Here is a 12409-nt window from a genome sequence, read left to right as displayed (position 1 = left end):
TTAAACCAGCAGAACTATAAGTCTCGGTGTTATGCAGCTCAGTGCTCAATGTGTTTATAGCAGGCATCAACAAGAAATAAGATAATCAGAAAGAGAGATGCTTTTGTGAATCTGGAGTCATTCGTTAAGCAATAAGGCTTCTGCAATGTTAACAATGGCCTTTTCTTTAGCAATTTGGACACTTTGAACTTAAACAGAAATGTGTACTGTAAAAAATGCTGGGTTCCACAAAACTGATTTGCATTGAGACATAAAGGAATTAAGTTAACTTAATAATTTGTACAAATTTAAGTGGATTGAACATAAAAAATTATTAGGTTGACCCCTCAAAAAACTTGAGAACTGTGTTGTTTCAGCTCATTTTAAATAAGTAGCTTAAACAAACAGTAAAACATCTTTCTTTTTGAGTGCAAAACACACTTTGCACCTTCACTAAGTTAACTTCATGATTTTTTTTTTACAAATTTAAGTGGATTGAACATAAAACAATTAAGTTTTCCCCCAAAAAACTCAAGAAATCTGTTGTTTTAGCTCATTTTAAATAAGTAGTTAGAACAAAGAGCAAAACATCTTTTTCTGAGTGTAAAACACACTTTGCACCTTCACTAGTTTACTGGATGTTGTAGTGCAGGGGTACTCAATTCCTGTTCCTGGAAATCTAACTTCCTGCAGAGTTCAGCTCCAACCCTTATCAAACACAACTAAACCAACCAAGGCTGTGTTCCACTTCACGTACACACAAGCACTTGCAAACTTTGCTGCCCTTGTTCCTTCAGGGGATCCCCTGCTGCCATTTTAAAGTGCATTCCCTTTTGTCAAGTATACAAGGGACATTTACATGAACATATCTTTGATTTTAACATGAAGCAAGTCTGCTTCATATGTCCACTCCAGAGCTTACTCTGAAATGAATTTTTTGGCAAAATTGTTGCAAACTATTTAAATGTGCTGAATTTAAACAAACAAATTAAATTTAGTAATGTTTAACTTAATTTGTTTGTTGAAATTCAACCAAAATAGATTGTTTGCAACTACCTTAAAAACAAAAACAGTAAATCCAATGAACCCACTACAAAACAGTGTAGTTCCCAAGTGTAGGGCATTTCATTTAAACCCATTCTGCCAGTAATGGACACTTGTGTAATGTAATCAGTGACGTATATCCGAGTAAAAGAGACAGGGGAAAGTTAGCAAGTGAAGGGCATAAAAAATTGGACTGGAACGCAGTCTGTGTGAGCTCTGAATGAACACTTGGTAATTAAAAGACAGGTGTGTTTGATCAAGGTTGCAGCTCATCTCTGCAGGAAGGTAGATCTCCAGGAAAAGAACTGAGCACCCCTGCTGTCGAGAGATTAAACCACGCATATCATATGTATTTGTGTGCATACAAACAGTCCACACAAACACATTCACAAAATGTGTTATTAATTTAAAGATCACTTTGAGAAGGACATTATTATTAACTCCTGTGCTTAAATGTAAAGACCATGCAAGTCCATCAAATGTATGTTAACATTGAAAAACAATGGAAAAGTGTTCTGTCGACAATCTTAATGAACAGTCTAAACAGTTCATGAGTTAATGCTAATGTGCCCCTCCAAGTTATAAGTTCATGTTGGTTAAGTTGCACTTTTAATTAACATTCTTTCTCATAGATCGAGTAACAGGGTGGCGCGGTGGCACAGTGGGTAGCACTGTCGCCTCACAGCAAGAAGGTCGCTGGTTCAAGCCTGGGTCAGTTGGCATTTCTGTGTGGAGTCTGCATGTTCTCCCCGTGTTCGCGTGGGTTTCCCGGGTGAAGTGGTTTTCCTCACAGTCCAAAGACATGCAGTATAAATGAATTGGGTAAGCTAAATTGTCCGTAGTATATGTGCGTGAATGAGTGTGTATGGGTGTTTCCCAGTGATGGGTTGCAGCTGGAAGGGCATCCGCTGCGTAAAACATATGCTGGATAAGTTGGCAGTTCATTCTGCTGTGGCGACCCCTGATTAATGAAGGGACTAAGCCAAAAAGAAAATGAATGAATGAACGAGATCGAGCAACATTTAGCTTAAACTAAAGTTAAATTAATACATTAGTTAATAAACAAACTAACAAGTAACTAAGGTAGTCATTATTCACACATGAACTTATGTGATTTATGTTGTGGTTAGGGTAAGCTCTTGATTAGCGCATGCCTTAATTCATCATTAGTTCATATTAAAGTAACATTTAGTTTACACATTGGTACATCATTATTTATGTACGGTTATTGTTAAGTTTCACCAAAAATGACATAGCGGATTTTCATAAATTTTACATTCGGGGTATAGAGTAAGAGAAATTGATATCATTTAATTTATAAAAATGTACTGTATAAAGCATTTTAATTTAGATAAATGTATAAAAAATACATTTGTGAAGATTTACAGAATTCACCCACTAAAATGTCATTCAGTCATTGTAACAAAGTATATTTACTCGAAAAATCTTTCAAATATTATAGTATGCATGTATATGTAACATTAAAATATATCATGTGTAATATATATATATATATATATATATATATATATATATATATATATATATATATATATATATATATATATATATATACACACACATACATACATATACATACGTACATACATACATACATACATACATACATACATATATATACATATATATATATATATATATATATATATATATATATATATATATATATATATATATATATATATATATATATATATATATATATATATATATATATATATATATATATAAATATTAAAATAAATATACTGAATTATTTTATGTCATCATTCCATCTTTATTTGGACATTTTATAGTATTTTTTAAAGGGAAGATATTTTAATTGAAACAGACACATTTCAACTGCAGTACTTTTATGGCTTTCTAGATCTTGTGACCCTAAATTAAATGCAAGTAATATAGTGTTATTACAAAGTAAGAAGAAATTACAAACGAGAAAAAAAAAAAAGAGTTAATATTTATGAGAATGTTAACATTAGATAAATATTTGAATTTGAAGAAACCACATCCAGATTCAGCATTCCAGTAGCACTGTTAACCTGCTTTCAGCCATAATGTTTAACTCTGAGCACACAGGGTTACACAGGTGCCTCTATAAACTGTTTTTGTCTTTCTGCATCATTAGATTGTTATTTCTTGTGGCTGCACTGATGTGATTGTGAAAAGCGAGAGATGACAGGCGTTAGAGAGTCTTCTACAGAGGTGACACTGCAGTTATTCATGCTCTATGTCCACTCCCCTCCTCCAGCAACTCAGATCAGTCCATGATTTACACAATCTCATCCGCAACACAAGACAACTACACCTTTTCATTATAAGATTAGACAATAAAGCTTTCAGACAACAGGCCTATTTTACATTAATAACCACAGGCTAATCAAAAACTGAGTGGCTCTGATTACAATCAACAGTCGATTGTTGAATAAATGTTTGTGTTGTGACGTTTTATCATTCAGATTTCAATAAACTTATGAGGAATTGATAACAATTGAAGCAAAATTAAATAAATAAATAAATAAATAAATATGATTCATTCAATGCTTTTTTGGGAATGTTGTCTTGCTAGCACCTGCTTTAAAGAAATAGTAATAATAAACCAAACTCAGACATAAATCATAATCACAATATTTATCCAAGTCTCATGACTCAGCTTCATTTCTCTGGAAGGATACATTGCTGTGGCTATTTTTATTGGACATTAAAGTGATAGTTCATCCAAAATTCTGTCATTATTTACTCATCCTTGACTTGTTTCAAACCCAGTTTTTTTCCTTCAGCTGAATACAAAAGAAAATATTTTTCTTATTTATATTTAGCTTTAACTGAACTGAAAAAAAAATCTAAAAACAAATACAATTGGGTTTGGAACGAGAGTAATTGATGACAGAATCTCTTTATGCTACCATTGTTCAATCAGATGAAGGCAAACTGAAGAAAATATTACATTTTTAGGGATTTTTTTACTCACCTCGCATGACCCAGTTTTTAGTGCACAGTATAGAAAACCATCTGTCATATTTAAAAGCATCTAAGAACAACACGTATCTGAGGAAAAGTTTGTGATGGAAACCCATTTTCAGATTTGTTTAAATTCAATTATATCACATCTGTGACACCCACCGGAAGCCTGCACATCTGACATCTCTCTATACTGTTTGAAATGGAATTTGATGCATGCAGAAGTTTTTTCGTGTTTTACTCAACATAGCATCACATTAAAGTGATTTAACACTGGTCATTTTACTGGCTGTCAGAAGCTGGCTTCATTAGAATGGCTTATCTTACAGAAGAAGAAATACAGTGTCACAATCTGATCTATTTACAAAATTACACAATCTATATTCCCTTTAACATGATGGTATGTTGAATATATGCATATGGGAATTGACTTTTTTTGGCAAATGCCGGAGAAATTATAACAATAACAACAACAACAACAACAACAACAACAATAATAATAATAATAATAAAAGCACTACAGCAAAAAAAACGTTAACTGTAAGTTTACTTAATGTATACAGAACCTTTTCTAGAATTCCTTGCATGACACTTCAATTTATATGCTTCTTTGTTGACATTACTATAAATTTTTTTGTTACTTTTTTCCTTTTGAGTTATGCAAATTACAGTTTTATGTTGCATCTAATGTTGATAAATAATGTTTATTACATTATGTTTATTTTATGCATGTTACCATGATGGTTGTTTCATCACATGACATTCTCATCAACACCTGCTTATGGTTGTGTTTTTGTCGGCACTCCAAAAAATATTTTGCTGCTTGTTCAAACTACTTATTTAAAATGTTTTTGGGAAAACTAAATGATTTTGTTCAATCCACTTAAGTTTGTAAAATTCATTTAAGTTAACTTAAACGATTTGTGTTGGGACAACATGGAGGAATTGTGCGGAACCTAACATTTTTATAGTGTACGTGCGCAACAAAGTTAAGTTGTGTTGACGTTAGTACAGTTTGTACGTTAGTAGAAATACAGTAATTTATTGTAAAATCGACAGTTTTTACATTCTTACAGTATATTTAACGGTTTATTTATTGCAACCACAGCTTTTTAACGTCAATTTTATGGATGTATACTTTTTACTGAGTACTGTTCTCCTTTTAAATATTGCTAAAATGAGAAGCTTTGTACTCAAAAAGATTAAGTAAACACTGATTTAAACAATCTATTTCTGTTTAAAAACTAAAGCTGATTTCTCATAAACAGTAAAAAAAATTATAATATCTGGAAAAATGGCCCATTTTCACTTCTGACTTAAAAATCCCTCCACATTCATCATATTAGTGTTCTTTTTTTTGCCTCTGGATTTTTTACAGACTTGTAGTTGAGATAACTAAAGTTAAGTCCAAGAGTTTGGAGTTTGTCCAAGCGGAAATCAGAAGTGATGAGACTCAAAAGTGACAAAGCCATACCTGCAGGTGCCAGAGCTCTCACGCTGCCTGTCACATAGCATAAGAGGATGCTAACTCAATTCCTACTAAATCAAGCACTGTCTAATGGTGCAGATGGAAGACATGTGTGTATTTATAAATGCACAATGTACTTTCTTCATATGAAAATAGAACTTTTTTTTTTTCATTGTATCAATCGGAGGTGAAAATGACAGCAAATATAACCCCAGCTCGCAGGAAATGTGCTCAATCTTAAATGAAGCTTACAAAGCAGTAACCTATTGGAATTGCAATTTCTCCATCAGCTTCATAAATCTCAGAGGAAGCAGAGGACACGAGGGCAGCGGTATCACTCAGAGCCATCGTGTCATCTCCTGCAAAGCATTGTATTTTCAGCACAGTGCTTCCATTACTGTTGTACAAGGGCATTTCTGAAAGGTTACATTTGATCACATAAAACATGAGGCGTCTACATGTTGAACCCTGTAATCAAATATCTCGGCCTGAATGCTAATTATTCTCTCTTAATAGAAAGCTCTTGGAGGACTGAGCATTTTTCTGATATTGTGTGCCATTTCCAGCTGTGGCTAAGAGAAATGCATTAAATCAAGCTATATTCTCATTAAACATTTTACACTTAAGTGAATTGTTTAATCTGGGGGAGATTCATTAAAAATATTGTAACAGTTAGTATTTTATTAGTAGGATATTAGTAAGTATTTTATATAGTAATATAATATAATTTACTTATACAGGCACATTCATATTATCTATCAATATATAAATAATAATACATAATAATATTTGAATCATAGCCTAATATATGCTATATAATATAACAGGTACATTAATGCCTAATATACATTTTGTATATAATTCATAAAAAAGATATCTAATGAAAATAAACTGAATTTACAATGTATTATTTATAAAGGTATACATATATTAAAATAATATTAAAATAAAAACTAATATTCATTTGAAAATAATGATTATTCTATATTCGTCTGCTGTACAAATGCATTATTTGTATGTATGTATATATATATATATATATATATATATATATATATATATATATATATATATATATATATATATATATATATATATATATATATGTGTATGTATGTATGTATGTATGTATGTATGTATGTATGTATGTATGTATGTATGTATGTATGTATGTATGTATGTATGTATGTATGTATGTATGTATGTATGTATGTATGTATGTATGTATGTATGTATGTATGTATGTATGTATATATATATATATATATATATATATATATATATATATATATATATATATATATATGTGTATGTATGTATATAAAGGGCTACAAAATATATTGTTATAGCATCGATATTGCAATGTGATCATTCGCAATAATCAAATGGCAGGATTTGCAATGTGTTTGCATGTGTTTTGTTGCCTGTAATTCTATAATGATTTTAAAAACATTCAGGTAAAAGAAATTGTACCATTTATAACCTTAACTTTGGATTCATTTTATCATTCAGTTACTGTACTCGAATACTATTAGACTCAGGAAACATTAAAACACATATCAATTGTCTCTTTTTTTCTTGATTGTATTTATAGATTGTTATGAGTGAAAATACTCACAACACATGCAAATACAGAAATGCACTGCAAATAGCACAGACCATAGCAAAAATGTGTCGGGGGAACCCCAAAAAGTTTCTAGATTGTTTATTAGATTTTATGGAGATGCAAATAGTAAACATTAATTCGTCAGTCTAGAATACACACGTGCATGAAAATACTCACAACACAGGCAAATACAGAAAGGCCCTACAGATTATTTATTAGACTTTATGAAGATGCTATCCCACTGCAGAATCATTCCGATTGGTCTAACATTATAAATTCTTTCCACAAAGATATTAAGCCATGGTGAAATTGTGTTCATATCGCAACATATATGCAAAATAAAAAAATATTGTGCAGTCCATATGGCAGCACGGAGGCGCAGTGGGTAGCACGATCGCCTCAAAGCTATTAAGTCTGTGATTTGAACACCGGTCAGTTGGCATTTCTGTGTGGAGTTTACATGTTCTCCCTATGTTGGTGTGGGTTTCCTCCGGGTGCTCCGGTTTCCCCCAAAAACATGTCGTACAGGTGAATTGGGCAAGATAAATTGTACGTAGTCTATGTGTGTGAATGAGTGTGTGTGGATGTTTCCCAGTGATGGGTTGCAGCTGGAAGAGCATCTGCTGCACAAAACATATACTCAGAGATGTATAGTAACGAAGTAGAACTACTTCACTACAGACATGCGGTACAGGTGAATTGGGTAGGCTAAATTGTCCGTGGTGTATGAGTGTGAATGGGTGTGTATGGGTGTTTCCCAGAAATGGGTTGCAGCTGGAAGGGCCTCTGCTGCGTAAAACATATGCTGGATAAGTTGGCAACCCCAAATTATTAAAGGGACTAAGCCGAAAAGAAAATGAAAGAATATATATATATATATATATATATATATATATATATATATATATATATATATATATATATATATATATATATATATATATATATATATATATATATATATATTCATTTTATATTTAATATAAACATTTATTCAAGACTATAAATTAACTACTCTAGTAGACCAAGTAAATTTGACAACTGACAGCTAAATGTAGATTAATGTAGTATTTATACAATCATTAGTATATTTATTCATTAATTTTCTTTTTGGCTTAGGCCCTTTATTAATCAGGGGTCGCCACAGCAGAATGAACCGTCAACTTATCCAGCATGTTTTAAGCAGCGAATGCCCTTCCAGCCGCAACCCAACACTGGAAAACATCTATCATTAGTATATTGTATTCATATATAAAATAAATACTGAATATAAACATTACTCATTAATCAAAATAAATACACTGAATATGACAACTGACAGCTGCATACATGCATAAACAAGCCACATTAGCCATGATGCCATTAACAATGAAATTACCACAATAAAATAAAGCTACTAGGAAAATGAAATTTGAGTCCAATAATTCCATTAACAAGTATAGCGTGAAATGAATCAAAGCCACATTTAAATATTTTCAAAATGAATGCTGCATAGTGAGCAGCGAGTGCAACCGGTTATTTCCTTCTCCAGCATAGTGCTTTAATGAAACGGGTTGCACACAATCAACCTTTTGATAAGAGCAAAATGAAAGAGAAGAAGATAAATCCATGGCCAACTTTGATTTAATCCAACAGGAGATCACAGAGACGAGTGGAATGCAAATGATGCGGTGCAAGCTTTTTACAGAGGACAGAGCCTGAATATCACTCTCAAACACTCAGATTGAGGGTAAATTCTGCTCACCTGTGGCTCCATTTTCCAAACAGCTCAACGCTTTGAAGTTTAGTCACCTTCATTTGGTTTCCATACAAAGTCCAGTTTGTTAAGAGCTTTCTTACAGTCTACAGTTGTCTTGTCAATATTTGCTCATTAAGGCATGTGATAAATTTTCAGTTTAACAGTTTAAAATAATTTGCGCAAATGACCTAATAGTAAGCCCCTCCCCATTCAGCTCCACTTAAATTCAGATCAGCCAATGGCAGTTAAGTATTAGTTCCACATAAACATTAGCGGCATAAAGAAACATTTGAAGATTCTTGTTTTTATGGCATTTATGCTACACAATTGGTAAAACAATATGCCTGGGATACTTGTAACCCAGTATCCTGAGGGGAATTAATTTTCATTATATTTCTTAAACCCAAACAAGCAAACTTAACATCCAGAAGATCAAACAACATTGAGTAGGCTACATTTGTTCTAGGAAGTCAAGGCAATGCTTTTAACTCCGCTAACATCACCTGAAGGTATTCAATCACAACTGTTATGTAGTAACACAGCCTCTACATATAGCTTGCATCTATTAGTGCATAAACAGTCCTAAATGTTCACTGTGACCATTATATTAAGCTTATCCAACTTACATTGCAATTTTTAAACCCAAATAAATCTCATCTATCATATACTGTATAGACCATTTTAAGGGATGTAAACAATAACAATGGCCCTAATGTATTTCCTGTTTTACATTTTTAATTTCGAAAGCTTCCAAGAATGCAAAAAGGATCACATGTTGCTAAATAATGTTATGGCAGCTGTTTTAACATTAAGTTACGATTGAATTGCCTCGTTACAGTTATGAAATAGTTTGACAACAAGCAGGAAATGTTCACGGGACAATGACATGACCACATTGAAATGGTCTAGCATATTTAAACTCTTAGTTCACCAAAAAAAAAGACAATTCTGTTATTAATTACTCACCCTCATGCAGTTCTAATCCTATGAGATCAATGTCCATATTTGGAACACAATTTTAGTTGTTTTAGATGAAATCTGAGAGAATCCTCATTTTCCATAGTCTCAAGATATTCACAGTCCAGAAAAACAACCAAAAACTGTAATCATACGAAGCTAAAACACCTGTAAATACTACTTAGTTCACCTATATCTTTTCTCCCATGTCAGGTGCATGTTTACTATGAACATAGAAGCGGCCTTTAAGCTTCTCAGGAAAGTTGATGTCCATGGAGAATTAGAGAGGTCTCAGATTTCATCTACAATATCTTAACTTGTGTTATATAGATAAATAATAAGTAATTAATAACAGAATTTTTTCTTTAGGGTGAAATAATCCTTTAAGTCCTATATGAATGCTCCTTGACGACTCAACAACAGTAACTAAGCGGGTGGGGCTTACCAACAGGTCAATTCCTGCAGGGGTGGAGCTAGGGTTGGCCACCTCATTCACAATACTGCTTCGATCTCTTTTTTCATGACAAGAATTGCATTTATTTAGACACATGGCTCAGACAAACAACCATGGAAAAGCTACATATGATGAGGGACCTTTTAGTAGAACCAAAGTGAACTGCTGTCAGATGAGCTAGAGACTGTCAGGCTACATCAAAGTAAAAAAAACACATTTCCTGTCCTGTCAACCATTATAATGTACTGTCCTTAAAGCATGTGCTATTGAATTACACTCATAAATACAGTGGCACATTCTGTAATATAAAAGCGCTATACCATAATAAAGCACAAACAAATTTATGAACATGCAGTATCATAATTATGTTGTCAATGAAATTATGAAGTGACCAAAAAGGCTGTGATTACATGTAGATATTTGTTAGAAGATGCATCTGAAAGGCAGGGGTTTTCACCAAATCTAAAACTACGATTCAACTCGCAGGCTCAATAGTAGAGAATTTAAGACCTTTAAGACAGCAAGTGTCCATTCCACATCATATTCAGCAGCAAAAAAAGAAACTAATAACCGAGCTGTGTTGCCTGTTAGTAACAGAACAAAAGGAGGAATGAATAATGTTTGTAGCTTTAGGGATTCATTTATATTTCATTCAGTATAGCGTTGTTTAATTTCTGTACAATCACATGCTGCAGGGCACAGGTCGCCGAATATGACATTTATTATAATGGGTTTATGTGAAGATTGTTTCAAGTTCACATTTTTAAAAGTCTAATAAATATTAAAAATGGCAGCTCTCAGCTATACTGTCATGTTGAATGGCTACTGACAATATTAGAAAAAAAGTCCTCGACACAATAGTAATAATGGCTTCTTTCATAAAGATACCTTTAAACAAATATTAAAAATATACTGTCTTGACATTGTTTCTACATTTATTCGAAGGTTGAATATGAAATTACTGTAATATAGTGATATTAAAAGCAATATAAAGTATTAAATTAAAATGATAGATGGGTTTAATATGACACATCAATTTTTAATAATTACAATTAACCTGTAATCAGTGAATCGGATGTAAAAGAAATCTGATTCCACATCATTGTTTATAGTTTTTGTTTTGTAAGCAATCAAACAACACAAAGTGATAATTATTATCTCGGTTTCCTTGATTTTGTCATTGTTTGTTTAGCTGTCTGCAGGCTAATATCAAAAACTCTTCAGCTTGATCTCTTGTTTAAGTGTAATTGGCCCAATTCGTTCACAAAAAAATGTAAAAATCAACTAGTGGTCTTGTTGTCCCTTCATATTTACTTTGGTATTAATGTCTCTGTCTCATCGCAGCTCCACCTGAGGCCATATAAGAGATGCCGCATGTCAAAACTCATTCACCTGTCTGAGTAAAACAGGCAATGGCATCTCCTGCGCGCCGAGCTGAGGAAGTGGAATTAATTCATGGCTGTGTGTCACTGTCATCTCAGATGTGCTGGTTTATACATTACGCCGCCAGTGTTTGTTCAGGAGACGTTTACCACTGCCTTCAGAACCGGCTGGGGGTTTAGGCTGAACTAACATCTCATTTATCAGACATTAGCAAAAAGTCACATCAGTGCTTTTGAGTTTCTTTGGACCAGTGTCATTTAGTTATGAAATCCCTGATACATGTGGACTTCTGATGTAAATATTATAAAACTGACATGATCTGGAGTCAAGAAAGAGAGCTGAAACCAAAATATAAATTATGGATATAAAAAAAATAGTTTTTGTTTTGAAAAATATATATTTACTAGTGCTGTCGACTGACTGATCAGGATTAATTCCATACAAATATAATTAGCATTTTCTAAAGTATATACATGTGTGTATTTACAGTATGTATACATGTACAGTATGTATGTATATATGTGTATATACATATACACACACACGCACGCACGCACGCACACACACACAGTAAATATATAAATGTTTTGCCCACATATACACATGTGAAAAAAAACAATGGCTATGTGGTTCATGTCCTATATATTTCATATAGTTTGCATTGAGTTATTAATAATTAATACAAATTTAATGTTTAACCATTAAATATATGGCATAATGCAGCTCTAAATTTGTGTTGAATCACAAAACATTCAACCAAATAAAATAAAAGGAAGAAACTGCATTGTTAACATAAACATA

Source organism: Danio aesculapii, chromosome 23 (genome assembly GCF_903798145.1).
Source record: "Danio aesculapii chromosome 23, fDanAes4.1, whole genome shotgun sequence".
NCBI classification, from domain to species: Eukaryota; Metazoa; Chordata; class Actinopteri; order Cypriniformes; family Danionidae; genus Danio; species Danio aesculapii.
The sequence above is the reverse complement of the archived record's forward strand: the minus strand, read 5'-3'. Positions refer to the sequence as shown.